The sequence below is a fragment of the Macaca fascicularis genome, chromosome 5 (assembly GCF_037993035.2).
Source record: "Macaca fascicularis isolate 582-1 chromosome 5, T2T-MFA8v1.1".
Taxonomy (NCBI): Eukaryota; Metazoa; Chordata; class Mammalia; order Primates; family Cercopithecidae; genus Macaca; species Macaca fascicularis.
Window position 1 is genome coordinate 87709824 of NC_088379.1, and position 17723 is coordinate 87727546.

A 17723-nucleotide genomic window follows, 5' to 3' on the forward strand; every position below is an offset into this window, starting at 1 on the left:
TTAGCGAAAGGCTTCTTGAGGGGAAATCTGTAACTCTGTGAGATGATTTCACAGAACACAAAGAAGTTTTTCAGAAAGCTTCTTTCTCTTTGTTATCGGAGGATTTTTCCTTTGGCCCTATAGTCTTCAAAGGGATCCGAAATATCTGTTCTCAGATTCCACAGAAATAAGGCTAGCAAAGAGATCCACGAAATACAGATGTAACTCTGTGAGATGAATTAACAGAACACTAAGCAGTTTCTCAGAAAGCTTCTTTCCAGATTTCATCTGAGGATATTTCCTTTTTCACCGTAGCCCTCTATGGGCTTCCAAAGATCACTTTGCCAATTCCACAAGAACTGTCTTAGCGAAAGGCTTCTTGAGGGGAAAGCTGTAACTCTGTGAAATGATTTCACAGAACACAAAGAAGTTTCTCAGAGAGCTTCTTTCTCTTTGTTATCGGAGGATATTTCCTTTGGCCCTATAGTCTTCAAAGGGATCCGAAATATCTGTTCTCAGATTCCACAGAAATAAGGCTAGCAAAGATATCCACGAAAGACAGATGTAACTCTGTGAGTGGAAGTCACAGAACACTAAGCGGTTTCTCAGAACGCTTCTTTGCAGATTTCATCTGATGATATTTCCTTTTTCACCGTAGCCCTCTATGGGCTTCCAATTATCACTTTGCCAATTCCACAAGAATTGTCTTAGCGAAAGGCTTCTTGAGGGGAAAGATGTAACTCTGTGAGATGATTTCACAGAACACAAAAAAGTTTCTCAGAAAGCTTCTTTCTCTTTGTTATCGGAGGATATTTCCTTTGGCCCTATAGTCTTCAAGGGATCCGAAATATCTGTTCTCAGATTCCACAGAAATAAGGCTAGCAAAGAGATCCACGAAAGACAGATGTAACTCTGTTAGGTGAATTAACAGAACACTAAGCACTTTCTCAGAAATCTTCTTTCCAGATTTCATCTGAGGATATTTCCTTTTTCACCATAGCCCTCTATGGGTTTCCAAATATCACTTTGCCAATTCCACAAGAACTGTCTTAGCGAAAGGCTTCTTGAGGGGAAAGCTGTAACTCTGTGAGATGATTTCACAGAACACAGAGAAGTTTCTCAGAAAGCTTCTTTCTCTTTGTTATCGGAGGATTTTTCCTTTGGCCCTATAGTCTTCAAAGGGATCCGAAATATCTATTCTCAGATTCCACAGAAATAAGGCTAGCAAAGAGATCCACGAAATACAGATGTAATTCTGTGAGGTGATTTAACAGAACACTAAGCAGTTTCTCAGAAAGCTTCTTTGCAGATTTCATCTGAGGATATTTCCTTTTTCACCATAGCCCTCTATGGGCTTCCAAATATCACTTTGCCAATTCCACAAGAACTGTCTTAGCGAAAGGCTTCTTGAGGGGAAAGCTGTAACTCTGTGAGATGATTTCACTGGACACAAAGAAGTTTCTCAGAGAGCTTCTTTTTCTTTGTTATCGGAGGTTATTTCCTTTGGCCCTATAGTCTTCAAAGGGATCCGAAATATCTGTTCTCAGATTCCACAGAAATAAGGCTAGCAAAGAGATCCGCGAAATACAGATGTAACTCTGTGAGTGGAAGTCACAGAACACTAAGCGGTTTCTCAGAAAGCTTCTTTCCAGATTTCATGTGAGGATATTTCCTTTTTCACCATAGCCCTCTATGGGCTTCCAAATATCACTTTGCCAATTCCACAAGAACTGTCTTAGCGAAAGGCTTCTTGAGGGGAAAGCTGTAACTCTGTGACATGATTTCACAGAACACAAAGAAGTTTCTCAGAAAGCTTCTTTCTTTTTGTTATCGGAGGATTTTTCCTTTGGCCGTATAGTCTTCAAAGGGATCCGAAATATCTGTTCTCAGATTCCACAGAAATAAGGCTAGCAAAGAGATCCACGAAATACAGATGTAACTCTGTGAGATGAATTAACAGAACACTAAGCAGTTTCTCATAAAGCTTATTTAAAGATTTCATCTGAGGATATTTCCTTTTTCACCGTAGCCCTCTATGGGCTTCCAAATATCACTTTGCGAATTCAACAAGAACTGTGTTACCGAAAGGCTTCTTGAGGGGAAAGCTGTAACTCTGTGAGATGATTTCACAGAACACAAAGAATTTTCTCAGAGAACTTCTTTCTCTTTGTTATCGGAGGATATTTCCTTTGGCCCTATAGTCTTCAAAGGGATCTGAAATATCTGTTCTGAGATTCCACAGAAATAAGGCTAGCAAAGAGATCCACGAAATACAGATGTAACTCTGTGAGTGGAAGTCAGGGAACACTAAGCGGTTTCTCAGAACGCTTCTTTGCAGATTTCATCTGAGGATATTTCCTTTTTCACCATAGCCGTCTATGGGCTTCCAAATATCACTTTGCCAATTCCACAAGAACTGTCTTAGCGAAAGGCTTCTTGAGGGGAAAGCTGTAACTCTGTGAGATTATTTCACAGAACACAAAGAAGAGTCTCAGAAAGCTTCTTTCTCTTTGTTATCGGAGGATATTTCCTTTGGCCCTATAGTCTTCAAGGGATCCGAAATATCTGTTCTCAGATTCCACAGAAATAAGGCTAGCAAAGAGATCCACGAAAGACAGATGTAACTCTGTGAGGTGAATTAACAGAACACTTAGCAGTTTCTCAGAATGCTTCTTTCCAGATTTCATCTGAGGATATTTCCTTTTTCACCATAGCCCTCTATGGGCTTCCAAATATCACTTTTCCAATTCCACCAGAACTGTCTTAGCGAAAGGCTTCTTGAGGGGAAAGCTGTAACTCTGTGAGATGATTTCAAAGAACACAAAGAAGTTTCTCAGAAAGCTTCTTTCTCTTTGTTATCGTAGGATTTTTCCTTTGGCCCTATAGTCTTCAAAGGGATCCGAAATATCTGTTCTCAGATTCCACAGAAATAAGGCTAGCAAAGAGATCCACGAAATACAGATGTAACTCTGTGAGATGAATTAACAGAACACTAAGCAGTTTCTCAGAAAGCTTCTTTCCAGATTTCATCTGAGGATATTTCCTTTTTCACCATAGCCCTCTATGGGCTTCCAAATATCACTTTGCCAATTCCACAAGAACTGTCTTAGCGAAAGGCTTCTTGAGGGGAAAGCTGTATCTCTGTTACATGATTTCACAGAACACAAAGAAGTTTCTCAGAAAGCTTCTTTCTCTTTGTTGTCAGAGGATATTTCCTTTGGTCCTATAGTCTTCAAAGGGATCCGAAATATCTGTTCTCAGATTCCACAGAAATAAGGCTAGCAAAGAGATCCACGAAATACAGATGTAACTCTGTGAGTGGAAGTCTCAGAACACTAAGCGGTTTCTCAGAAAGCTTCTTTCCAGATTTCATCTGAGGATATTTCCTTTTTCACCATAGCCCTCTATGGGCTTCCAAATATCACTTTGCCAATTCCACAAGAACTGTCTTAGCGAATGGCTTCTTGAGCGGAAAGCTGTAACTCTGTGAGATGATTTCACAGAACACAAAGAAGTTTCTCAGAAAGCTTCTTTCTCTTTGTCATCGGAGGATGTTTCCTTTGGCCCTATAGTCTTCAAAGGGATCCGAAATATCTGTTCTCAGATTCCACAGAAATAAGGCTAGCAAAGAGATCCACGAAATACAGATGTAACTCTGTGAGATGAATTAACAGAACACTAAGCAGTTTCTCAGAAAGCTTATTTAAAGGTTTCATCTCATGATATTTCCTTTTTCACCGTAGCCCTCTATGGGCTTCCAAATATCACTTTGCCAATTCCACAAGAACTGTCTTAGCGAAAAGCTTCTTGAGGGGAAAGCTGTAACTCTGTGAGATGATTTCACAGAACACAAAGAAGTTTCTCAGAGAGCTTCTTTCTCTTTGTTATCGGAGGATATTTCCTATGGCCCTATAGTCTTCAAAGGGATCCGAAATATCTGTTCTCAGATTCCACAGAAATAAGGCTAGCAAAGAGATCCACGAAAGACAGATGTAACTCTGTGAGTGGAAGTCACAGAACACTAAGCGGTTTCTCAGAACGCTTCTTTGCAGATTTCATCTGATGATATTTCCTTTTTCACCATAGCCCTCTATGGGCTTCCAAATATCACTTTGCCTATTCCACAAGAACTGTCTTAGCGAAAGGCTTCTTGAGGGGAAAGCTGTAACTCTGTGAGATGATTTCACAGAACACAAAACAGTTTCTCAGAAAGCTTCTTTCTCTTTGTTATCGGAGGATTTTTCCTTTGGACCTATAGTCTTCAAGGGATCCGAAATATCTGTTCTCAGATTTCACAGAAATAAGGCTAGCAAAGAGATCCACGAAAGACAGATGTAACTCTGTGAGGTGAATTAACAGAACACTAAGCAGTTTCTCAGAAAGCTTCTTTCCAGATTTCATCTGAGGATATTTCCTTTTTCACCATAGCCCTCTATGGGCTTCCAAATATCACTTTGCCAATTCCACAAGAACTGTCTTAGCGAAAGGCTTCTTGAGGGGAAAGCTGTAACTCTGTGAGATGATTTCACAGAACACAAAGAAGTTTCTCAGAAAGCTTCTTTCTCTTTGTTATCGGAGGATTTTTCCTTTGGCCCTATAGTCTTCAAAGGGATCCGAAATATCTGTTCTCAGATTCCACAGTAATAAGGCTAGCAAAGAGATCCACGAAATACAGATGTAAATCTGTGAGATGAATTAACAGAACACTAAGCAGTTTCTCAGAAAGCTTCTTTCCAGATTTCATCTGAGGATATTTCCTTTTTCACCATAGCCCTCTATGGGCTTCCAAATATCACTTTGCCAATTCCACAAGAACTGTCTTAGCGAAAGGCTTCTTGAGGGGAAAGCTGTAACTCTGTGAGATGATTTCAGAGAACACAAAGAAGTTTCTCAGAGAGCTTCCTTTATTTTGTTATCGGAGGTTATTTCCTCTGGCCCCATAGTCTTCAAAGGGATACGAAATATCTGTTCTCAGATTCCACAGAAATAAGGCTAGCAAAGAGATCCACGAAAGACAGATGTAACTCTGTGAGTGGAAGTCACAGAACACTAAGCGGTTTCTCAGAAAGCTTCTTTCCAGATTTCATCTGAGGATATTTCCTTTTTCACCATAGCCGTCTATGGGCTTCCAAATATCACTTTGCCAGTTCCACAAGAACTGTCTTAGCGAAAGGCTTCTTGAAGGGAAAGCTGTAACTCTGTGAGATGATTTCACAGAACACAAAGAAGTTTCTCAGGGAGCTTGTTTCTCTTTGTTATCGGAGGATATTTCCTTTTGCCCTATAGTCTTCAAAGGGATCAGAAATATCTGTTCTCAGATTCCACAGAAATAAGGCTAGCAAAGAGATCCGCGAAATACAGATGTAACTCTGTGAGATGAATTAACAGAACACTAAGCAGTTTCTCAGAAAGCTTCTTTCCAGATTTCATCTGAGGATATTTCCTTTTTTACCATAGCCCTCTAAGGGCTTAAAAATATCACTTTGCCAATTCCACAAGAACTGTCTTAGCGAAAGGCTTCTTGAGGGGAAAGCTGTATCTCTGTTAAATGATTTCACAGAACACAAAGAAGTTTCTCAGAAAGCTTCTTTCTCTTTGTTGTCAGAGGATATTTCCTTTGGTCCTATAGTCTTCAAAGGGATCCGAAATATCTGTTCTCAGATTCCACAGAAATAAGGCTAGCAAAGAGATCCACGAAATACAGATGTAACTCTGTGAGTGGAAGTCTCAGAACACTAAGCGGTTTCTCAGAAAGCTTCTTTCCAGATTTCATCTGAGGATATTTCCTTTTTCACCATAGCCCTCTATGGGCTTCCAAATATCACTTTGCCAATTCCACAAGAACTGTCTTAGCGAATGGCTTCTTGAGCGGAAAGCTGTAACTCTGTGAGATGATTTCACAGAACACAAAGAAGTTTCTCAGAAAGCTTCTTTCTCTTTGTCATCGGAGGATGTTTCCTTTGGCCCTATAGTCTTCAAAGGGATCCGAAATATCTGTTCTCAGATTCCACAGAAATAAGGCTAGCAAAGAGATCCACAAAATACAGATGTAACTCTGTGAGATGAATTAACAGAACACTAAGCAGTTTCTCAGAAAGCTTATTTGAAGATTTCATCTGAGGATATTTCCTTTTTCACCGTAGCCCTCTATGGGTTTCCAAAGATCACTTTGCCAATTCCACAAGAACTGTCTTAGCGAAAGGCTTCTTGAGGGGAAAGCTGTAACTCTGTGAGATGATTTCACAGAACACAAAGAAGTTTCTCAGAAAGCTTCCTTCTCTTTGTTATCGAAGGATATTTCCTTTGGCCCTATAGTCTTCAAAGGGATCCGAAATATCTGTTCTCAGATTCCACAGAAATAAGGCTAGCAAAGAGATCAACGAAATACAGATGTAACTCTGTGAGATGAATTAACAGAACACTAAGCAGTTTCTCAGAAAGCTTCTTTCCAGATTTCATCTGAGGATATTTCCTTTTTCACCTTAGCCATCTATGGGCTTCCAAATATCACTTTGCCAATTCCACAAGATCTGTCTTAGCGAAAGGCTTCTTGAGGGGAAAGCTGTAACTCTGTGAGATGATTTCACAGAACACAAAGAAGTTTCTCAGAAAGCTTCTTTCTCTTTGTTATCGGAGAACTTTTCCTTTGGCCGTATAGTCTTCAAAGGGATCCGAAATATCTGTTCTAATATTCCACAGAAATAACGCTAGCAAAGAGATCCACGAAATACAGATGTAACTCTGTGAGATGAATTAACAGAACACTAAGCTGTTTCTCAGAAAGCTTCTTTCCAGATTTCATCTGAGGATATTTCCTTTTTCACCATAGCCCTCTATGGGCTTCCAAATATCACTTTGCCAATTCCACAAGAACTGTCTTAGCGAAAGGCTTCTTGAGGGGAAAGATGTATCTCTGTGAGATGATTTCACAGAACACAAAGAAGTTTCTCAGAAAGCTTCTTTCTCTTTGTTGTCAGAGGATATTTCCTTTGGTCCTATAGTCTTCAAAGCAATCCGAAATATCTGTTCTGAGATTCCACAGAAATAAGGCTAGCAAAGAGATCCACGAAATACAGATGTAACTCTGTGAGTGGAAGTCACAGAACACTAAGCGGTTTCTCAGAAAGCTTCTTTCCAGATTTCATGTGAGGATATTTCCTTTTTCACCATAGCCCTCTATGGGCTTCTAAATATCACTTTGCCAATTCCACAAGAACTGTCTTAGAGAAAGGCCTCTTGAGGCGAAAGCTGTAACTCTGTGAGATGATTTCACAGAACACAAAGAAGTTTCTCAGAAAGCTTCTTTCTCTTTGTTATCGGAGGATTTTTCCTTTGGCCCTATAGTCTTCAAAGGGATCCGAAATATCTGTTCTCAGATTCCACAGAAATAAGGGTAGCAAAGAGATCCACGAAATATAGATGTAACTCTGTGAGATGAATTAACAGAACACTAAGCAGTTTCTCAGAAAGCTTCTTTCCAGATTTCATCTGAGGATATTTCCTTTTTCACCATAGCCCTCTATGGGCTTCCAAATATCACTTTGCCAATTCCACAAGAACTGTCTTAGCGAAAGGCTTCTTGAGGGGAAAGCTGTAACTCTGTGAGATGATTTCACAGAACACAAAGAAGTTTCTCAGAAAGCTTCTTTCTCTTTGTTATCGGAGGATTTTTCCTTTGGCCCTATAGTCTGCAAAGGGATCCGAAATATCTGTTCTCAGATTCCACAGAAATAAGGCTAGCAAAGAGATCCACGAAATACAGATGTAACTCTGTGAGATGAATTAACAGAACACTAAGCAGTTTCTCAGAAAGCTTCTTTCCAGATTTCATCTGAGGATATTTCCTTTTTCACCATAGCCCTCTATGGGCTTCCAAATATCACTTTGCCAATTCCACAAGAACTGTCTTAGCGAAAGGCTTCTTGAGGGGAAAGCTGTAACTCTGTGAGATGATTTCAGAGAACACAAAGAAGTTTCTCAGAGAGCTTCTTTTATTTTGTTATCGGAGGTTATTTCCTTTGGCCCCGTAGTCTTCAAAGGGATACGAAATATCTGTTCTCAGATTCCACAGAAATAAGGCTAGCAAAGAGATCCACGAAAGACAGATGTAACTCTGTGAGTGGAAGTCACAGAACACTAAGCGGTTTCTCAGAAAGCTTCTTTCCAGATTTCTTCTGAGGATATTTCCTTTTTCACCATAGCCGTCTATGGGCTTCCAAATATCACTTTGCCAGTTCCACAAGAACTGTCTTAGCGAAAGGCTTCTTGAAGGGAAAGCTGTAACTCTGTGAGATGATTTCACAGAACACAAAGAAGTTTCTCAGGGAGCTTGTTTCTCTTTGTTATCGGAGGATATTTCCTTTTGCCCTATAGTCTTCAAAGGGATCAGAAATATCTGTTCTCAGATTCCACAGAAATAAGGCTAGCAAAGAGATCCGCGAAATACAGATGTAACTCTGTGAGATGAATTAACAGAACACTAAGCAGTTTCTCAGAAAGCTTCTTTCCAGATTTCATCTGAGGATATTTCCTTTTTTACCATAGCCCTCTAAGGGCTTCCAAATATCACTTTTCCAATTCCACAAGAACTGTCTTAGCGAAAGGCTTCTTGAGGGGAAAGCTGTAACTCTGTGAGATGATTTCACAAAACACAAAGAAGTTTCTCAGAAAGCTTCTTTCTCTTTGTTATCGTAGGATTTTTCCTTAGGCCCTATAGTCTTCAAAGGGATCCGAAATATCTGTTCTCAGATTCCACAGAAATAAGGCTAGCAAAGAGAGCCACGAAATACAGATGTAACTCTGTGAGTGGAAGTCACAGAACACTAAGCGGTTTCTCAGAAAGCTTCTTTGCAGATTTCATCTGAGGATATTTCCTTTTTTACCATAGCCCTCTATGGGCTTCCAAATATCACTTTGCCAATTCCACAAGAACTGTCTTAGCGAAAGGCTTCTTGAGGGGAAAGCTGTAACTCTGTGAGATGATTTCACAAAACACAAAGAAGTTTCTCAGAAAGCTTCTTTCTCTTTGTTATCGGAGGATTTTTCATTTGGCCGTATAGTCTTCAAAGGGATCCGAAATATCTGTTCTCAGATTCCACAGAAATAAGGCTAGCAAAGAGATCCACGAAAGACAGATGTAACTCTCTGAGATGAATTCATAGAACACTAAGCAGTTTCTCAGAAAGCTTCTTTCCAGATTTCATCTGAGGATATTTCCTTTTTCACCATAGCCCTCTATGGGCTTCCAAATATCACTTTGCCAATTCCACAAGAACTGTCTTAGCGAAAGGCTTCTTGAGGGGAAAGCTGTATCTCTGTGAGATGATTTCACGGAACACAAAGAAGTTTCTCAGAAAGCTTCTTTCTCTTTGTTGTCAGAGGATATTTCCTTTGGCCCTATAGTCTTCAAAGGGATCCGAAATATCTGTTCTCAGATTCCACAGAAATAAGGCTAGCAAAGAGATCCACGAAATACAGATGTAACTCTGTGAGTAGAAGTCACAGAACACTAAGCGGTTTCTCAGAAAGCTTCTTTCCAGATTTCACGTGAGGATATTTCCTTTTTCACCATAGCCTTCTATGGGCTTCCAAATATCACTTTGCCATTTCCACAAGAACTGTCTTAGAGAAAGGCTTCTTGAGGGGAAAGCTGTAACTCTGTGAGATGATTTCACAGAACACAAAGAAGTTTCTCAGAAAGCTTCTTTCTTTTTGTTATCGGAGGATTTTTCCTTTGGCCCTATAGTCTTCAAAGGGATCCGAAATATCTGTTCTCAGATTCCACAGAAATAAGGCTAGCAAAGAGATCCACGAAATACAGATGTAATTCTGTGAGATGAATTAACAGAACACTAAGCAGTTTCTCAGAAAGCTTATTTAAAGATTTCATCTGAGGATATTTCCTTTTTCACCGTAGCCCTCTATGGGCTTCCAAATATCACTTTGCCAATTCCAGAAGAACTGTGTTAGCGAAAGGCTTCTTGATGGGAAAGCTGTAACTCTGTGAGATGATTTCACAGAACACAAAGAAGTTTCTCAGAGAGCTTCTTTCTCTTTGTTATCGGAGGATATTTCCTTTGGCCCTATAGTCTTCAAAGGGATCCGAAATATCTGTTCTGAGATTCCACAGAAATAAGGCTAGCAAAGAGATCCACGAAAGACAGATGTAACTCTATGAGTGGAAGTCAGAGAACACTAAGCGGTTTCTCAGAACGCTTCTTTGCAGATTTCATCTGAAGGTATTTCCTTTTTCACCATAGCCGTCTATGGGCTTCCAAATATCACTTTTCCAATTCCACAAGAACTGTCTTAGCGAAAGGCTTCTTGAGGGGAAAGCTGTAACTCTGTGAGATGATTTCACAGAACACAAAGAAGTTTCTCAGAAAGCTTCTTTCTCTTTGTTATCGGAGGATATTTCCTTTGGCCCTATAGTCTTCAAGGGATCCGAAATATCTGTTCTCAGATTCCACAGAAATAAGGCTAGCAAAGAGATCCACGAAAGACAGATGTAACACCGTGAGGTGAATTAACAGAACACTAAGCAGTTTCTCAGAAAGCTTCTTTCCAGATTTCATCTGAGGATATTTCCTTTTTCACCATAGCCCTCTATGGGCTTCCAAATATCACTTTGCCAATTCCACAAGAACTGTCTTAGCGAAAGGCTTCTTGAGGGGAAAGCTGTAACTCTGTGAGATGATTTCACAGAACACAAAGAAGTTTCACAGAAAGATTCTTTCTCTTTGTTATCGGAGGATTTTTCCTTTGGCCCTATAGTCTTCAAAGGGATCCGAAATATCTGTTCTCAGATTCCACAGAAATAAGGCTAGCAAAGAGATCCACGAGAGACAGATGTAACTCTGTGAGTGGAAGTCACAGAACACTAAGCGGTTTCTCAGAAAGCTTCTTTCCAGATTTCATCTGAGGATATTTCCTTTTTCACCATAGCCCTCTATGGGCTTCCAAATATCACTTTGCCAATTCCACCAGAACTGTCTTAGCGAAAGGCTTCTTGAGGGGAAAGCTGTAACTCTGTGAGATGATTTCAAAGAACACAAAGAAGTTTCTCAGAAAGCTTCTTTCTCTTTGTTATCGTAGGATTTTTCCTTTGGCCCTATAGTCTTCAAAGGGATCCGAAATATCTGTTCTCAGATTCCACAGAAATAAGGCTAGCAAAGAGATCCACGAATTGCAGATGTAACTCTGTGAGATGAATTAACAGAACACTAAGCAGTTTCTCAGAAAGCTTCTTTCCAGATTTCATCTGAGGATATTTCCTTTTTCACCATAGCCCTCTAAGGGCTTCCAAATATCTCTTTGCCAATTCCACAAGAACTGTCTTAGCGAAAGGCTTCTTGAGGGGAAAGCTGTATCTCTGTTAAATGATTTCACAGAACACAAAGAAGTTTCTCAGAAAGCTTCTTTCTCTTTGTTGTCAGAGGATATTTCCTTTGGTCCTATAGTCTTCAAAGGGATCCGAAATATCTGTTCTCAGATTCCACAGAAATAAGGCTAGCAAAGAGATCCACGAAATACAGATGTAACTCTGTGAGTGGAAGTCTCAGAACACTAAGCGGTTTCTCAGAAAGCTTCTTTCCAGATTTCATCTGAGGATATTTCCTTTTTCACCATAGCCCTCTATGGGCTTCCAAATATCACTTTGCCAATTCCACAAGAACTGTCTTAGCGAATGGCTTCCTGAGCGGAAAGCTGTAACTCTGTGAGATGATTTCACAGAACACAAAGAAGTTTCTCAGAAAGCTTCTTTCTCTTTGTCATCGGAGGATGTTTCCTTTGGCCCTATAGTCTTCAAAGGGATCCGAAATATCTGTTCTCAGATTCCACAGAAATAAGGCTAGCAAAGAGATCCACGAAATACAGATGCAACTCTGTGAGATGAATTAACAGAACACTAAGCAGTTTCTCAGAAAGCTTATTTGAAGATTTCATCTGAGGATATTTCCTTTTTCACCATAGCCCTCTATGGGCTTCCAAATATCACTTTGCCAATTCCAGAAGAACTGTGTTAGCGAAAGGCTTCTTGATGGGAAAGCTGTAACTCTGTGAGATGATTTCACAGAACACAAAGAAGTTTCTCAGAGAGCTTCTTTCTCTTTGTTATCGGAGGATATTTCCTTTGGCCCTATAGTCTTCAAAGGGATCCGAAATATCTGTTCTGAGATTCCACAGAAATAAGGCTAGCAAAGAGATCCACGAAAGACAGATGTAACTCTATGAGTGGAAGTCAGAGAACACTAAGCGGTTTCTCAGAACGCTTCTTTGCAGATTTCATCTGAAGGTATTTCCTTTTTCAACATAGCCGTCTATGGGCTTCCAAATATCACTTTTCCAATTCCACAAGAACTGTCTTAGCGAAAGGCTTCTTGAGGGGAAAGCTGTAACTCTGTGAGATGATTTCACAGAACACAAAGAAGTTTCTCAGAAAGCTTCTTTCTCTTTGTTATCGGAGGATATTTCCTTTGGCCCTATAGTCTTCAAGGGATCCGAAATATCTGTTCTCAGATTCCACAGAAATAAGGCTAGCAAAGAGATCCACGAAAGACAGATGTAACACTGTGAGGTGAATTAACAGAACACTAAGCAGTTTCTCAGAAAGCTTCTTTCCAGATTTCATCTGAGGATATTTCCTTTTTCACCATAGCCCTCTATGGGCTTCCAAATATCACTTTGCCAATTCCACAAGAACTGTCTTAGCGAAAGGCTTCTTGAGGGGAAAGCTGTAACTCTGTGAGATGATTTCACAGAACACAAAGAAGTTTCACAGAAAGATTCTTTCTCTTTGTTATCGGAGGATTTTTCCTTTGGCCCTATAGTCTTCAAAGGGATCCGAAATATCTGTTCTCAGATTCCACAGAAATAAGGCTAGCAAAGAGATCCACGAGAGACAGATGTAACTCTGTGAGTGGAAGTCACAGAACACTAAGCGGTTTCTCAGAAAGCTTCTTTCCAGATTTCATCTGAGGATATTTCCTTTTTCACCATAGCCCTCTATGGGCTTCCAAATATCACTTTGCCAATTCCACAAGAACTGTCTTAGCGAAAGGCTTCTTGAGGGGAAAGCTGTAACTCTGTGAGATGATTTCACAGAACACAAAGAAGTTTCTCAGAAAGCTTCTTTCTCTTTGTCATCGAGGATGTTTCCTTTGGCCCTATAGTCTTCAAAGGGATCCGAAATATCGGTTCTCAGATTCCACAGAAATAAGGCTAGCAAAGAGATCCACGAAATACAGATGTAACTCTGTGAGATGAATTAACAGAACACTAAGCAGTTTCTCAGAAAGCTTCTTTCCAGATTTCATGTGAGGATATTTCCTTTTTCACCATAGCCCTCTATGGGCTTCCAAATATCACTTTGCCAATTCCACAAGAACTGTCTTAGCGAAAGGCTTCTTGAGGGGAAAGCTGTATCTCTGTGAGATGATTTCACAGAACACAAAGAAGTTTCTCAGAGAGCTTCTTTCTCTTTGTTATCGGAGGTTACTTCCTTTGGCCCTATAGTCTTCAAAGGGATACGAAATATCTGTTCTCAGATTCCACAGAAATAAGGCTAGCAAAGAGATCCACGAAAGACAGATGTAACTCTGTGAGTGGAAGTCACAGAACACTAAGCGGTTTCTCAGAAAGCTTCTTTCCAGATGTCATCTGAGGATATTTCCTTTTTCACCATAGCCCTCTAAGGGCTTCCAAATATCACTTAGCCAATTCCACAAGAACTGTCTTAGCGAAAGGCTTCTTAAAGGGAAAGCTGTAACTCTGTGAGATGATTTCACAGAACACAAAGAAGTTTCTCAGAGAGCTTGTTTCTCTTTGTTATCCGAGGATATTTCCTTTTGCCCTATAGTCTTCAAAGGGATCAGAAATATCTGTTCTCAGATTCCACAGAAATAAGGCTAGCAAAGAGATCCGCGAAATACAGATGTAACTCTGTGAGATGAATTAACAGAACACTACGCAGTTTCTCAGAAAGCTTCTTTCCTGATTTCATCTGAGGATATTTCCTTTTTCACCATAGCCCTCTAAGGGCTTCCAAATATCACTTTGCCAATTCCACAAGAACTGTCTTAGCGAAAGGCTTCTTGAGGGGAAAGCTGTAACTCTGTGAGATGATTTCACAAAACACAAAGAAGTTTCTCAGAAAGCTTCTTTCTCTTTGTTATCGTAGGATTTTTCCTTTGGCCCTATTGTCTTCAAAAGGATCCGAAATATCTGTTCTCAGATTCCACAGAAATAAGGCTAGCAAAGAGAGCCAGGAAACACAGATGTAACTCTGTGAGTGGAAGTCACAGAACACTAAGCGGTTTCTCAGAAAGCTTCTTTGCAGATTTCATCTGAGGATATTTCCTTTTTTACCATAGCCCTCTATGGGCTTCCAAATATCACTTTGCCAATTCCACAAGAACTGTCTTAGCGAAAGGCTTCTTGAGGGGAAAGCTGTAACTCTGTGAGATGATTTCACAGAACACAAAGAAGTTTCTCAGAAAGCTTCTTTCTCTTTGTTATCGGAGGATTTTTCCTTTGGCCCTATAGTCTTCAAAGGGATCCGAAATATCTGTTCTCAGATTCCACAGAAATAACGCTAGCAAAGAGATCCACGAAATACAGATGTAACTCTGTGAGATGAATTAACAGAACACTAAGCAGTTTCTCAGAAAGCTTATTTAAAGATTTCATCTGAGGATATTTCCTTTTTCACCGTAGCCCTCTAAGGGCTTCCAAATATCACTTTGCCAATTCCACAAGAACTGTCTTAGCGAAAGGGAGGGGAAAGCTGTAACTCTGTGAGATGATTTCACAGAACACAAAGACGTTTCTCAGGAAGCTTCTTTCTCTTTGTTATCGGAGGATATTTCCTTTGGCCCTATAGTCTTCAAAGGGATCCGAAATATCTGTTCTCAGATTCCAGAGAAATAAGGCAGCAAAGAGATCCACGAAAGACAGATGTAACTCTGTGAGATGAATTAACAGAACACTAAGCACTTTCTCAGAAAGCTTCTTTCCAGATGTCATCTGAGGATATTTCCTTTTTCACCAGAGCACTCTATGGGCTTCCAAATATCACTTTTCCAATTCCACAAGAACTGTCTTAGCGAAAGGCTTCTTGAGGGGAAAGCTGTATCTCTGTGAGATGATTTCACAGAACACAAAGAAGTTTCTCAGAAAGCTTCTTTCTCTTTGTTGTCAGAGGATATTTCCTTTGGCCCTATAGTCTTCAAAGGGATCCGAAATATCTATTCTCAGATTCCACAGAAATAAGGCTAGCAAAGAGATCCACGAAATACAGATGTAACTCTGTGAGTGGAAGTCACAGAACACTAAGCGGTTTCTCAGAAAGCTTCTTTCCAGATTTCATGTGAGGATATTTCCTTTTTCACCATAGCCCTCTATGGGCTTCTAAATATCACTTTGCCAATTCCACAAGAACTGCCTTAGCGAAAGGCTTCTTGAGGCGAAAGCTGTAACTCTGTGAGATGATTTCACAGAACACAAAGAAGTTTCTCAGAAAGCTTCTTTCTCTTTGTTATCGGAGGATTTTTCCTTTGGCCCTATAGTCTCAAAGGGAACCGAAATATCTGTTCCCAGATTCCACAGAAATAAGGCTAGCAAAGAGATCCACGAATTACAGATGTAACTCTGTGAGATGAATTAACAGAACACTAAGCAGTTTCTCAGAAAGCTTATTTAAAGGTTTCATCTGAGGATATTTTCTTTTTCACTGTAGCCCTCTATGGGCTTCCAAATATCACTTTGCCAATTCCACAAGAACTGTCTTAGCGAAAGGCTTCTTGAGGGGAAAGCTGTAACTCTGTGAGATGATTTCACAGAACACAAAGAAGTTCCTCAGAGAGCTTCTTTCTCTTTGTTATCGGAGGATATTTCCTATGGCCCTATAGTCTTCAAAGGGATCCGAAATATCTGTTCTCAGATTCCACAGAAATAAGGCTAGCAAAGAGATCCACGAAAGACAGATGTAACTCTGTGAGTGGAAGTCACAGAACACTAAGAGGTTTCTCAGAACGCTTCTTTGCAGATTTCATCTGATGATATTTCCTTTTTCACCATAGCCCTCTATGGGCTTCCAAATATCACTTTGCCAATTCCACAAGAACTGTGTTAGCGAAAGGCTTCTTGAGGGGAAAGCTGTAACTCTGTGAGATGATTTCACAGAACACAAAAAAGTTTCTCAGAAAGCTTCTTTCTCTTTGTTATCGGAGGATTATTCCTTTGGCCCTATAGTCTTCAAAGGGATCCGAAATATCTGTTCTAAGATTCCACAGAAATAAGGCTAGCAAAGAGATCCACGAAAGACAGATGTAACTCTGTGAGTGGAAGTCACAGAACACTAAGCGGTTTCTCAGAACGCTTCTTTGCAGATTTCATCTGATGATATTTCCTTTTTCACCATAGCCTTCTATGGGCTTCCAAATATCACTTTGCCAATTCCAGAAGAACTGTGTTAGCGAAAGGCTTCTTGAGGGGAAAGCTGTAACTCTGTGAGATGATTTCACAGAACACAAAAAAGTTTCTCAGAAAGCTTCTTTCTCTTTGTTATCGGAGGATTTTTCCTTTGGCCCTATAGTCTCAAAGGGATCCGAAATATCTGTTCTCAGATTCCACAGAAATAAGGCTAGCAAAGAGATCCACGAATTGCAGATGTAACTCTGTGAGATGAATTAACAGAACACTAAGCAGTTTCTCAGAAAGCTTCTTTCCAGATTTCATCTGAGGATATTTCCTTTTTCACCGTAGCCCTCTATGGGCTTCCAAATATCACTTTGCCAATTCCACAAGAACTGTCTTAGCGAAAGGCTTCTTGAGGAGAAAGCTGTAACTCTGTGAGATGATTTCACAGAACACAAAGAAGTTTCTCAGAGAGCTTCTTTCTCTTTGTTATCGGAGGATATTTCCTATGGCCCTATAGTCTTCAAAGGGATCCGAAATATCTGTTCTCAGATTCCACAGAAATAAGGCTAGCAAAGAGATCCACGAAAGACAGATGTAACTCTGTGAGTGGAAGTCACAGAACACTAAGCGGTTTCTCAGAACACTTCTTTGCAGATTTCATCTGATGATATTTCCTTTTTCACCATAGCCCTCTATGGGCTTCCAAATATCACTTTGCCAATTCCACAAGAACTGTCTTAGCGAAAGGCTTCTTGAGGGGAAAGCTGTAACTCTGTGCGATGATTTCACAGAACACAAAAAAGTTTCTCAGAAAGCTTCTTTCTCTTTGTTATCGCAGGATTTTTCCTTTGGCCCTATAGTCTTCAAGGGATCCGAAATATCTGTTCTCAGATTCCACAGAAATAAGGCTAGCAAAGAGATCCATGAAAGACAGATGTAACTCTGTGAGGGGAATTAACAGAACACTAAGCGGTTTCTCAGAAAGCTTCTTTCCAGATGTCATCTGAGGATATTTCCTTTTTCACCATAGCCCTCTAAGGGCTTCCAAATATCACTTAGCCAATTCCACAAGAACTGTCTTAGCGAAAGGCTTCTTAAAGGGAAAGCTGTAACTCTGTGAGATGATTTCACAGAACACAAAGAAGTTTCTCAGAGAGCTTGTTTCTCTTTGTTATCCGAGGATATTTCCTTTTGCCCTATAGTCTTCAAAGGGATCAGAAATATCTGTTCTCAGATTCCACAGAAATAAGGCTAGCAAAGAGATCCGCGAAATACAGATGTAACTCTGTGAGATGAATTAACAGAACACTAAGCAGTTTCTCAGA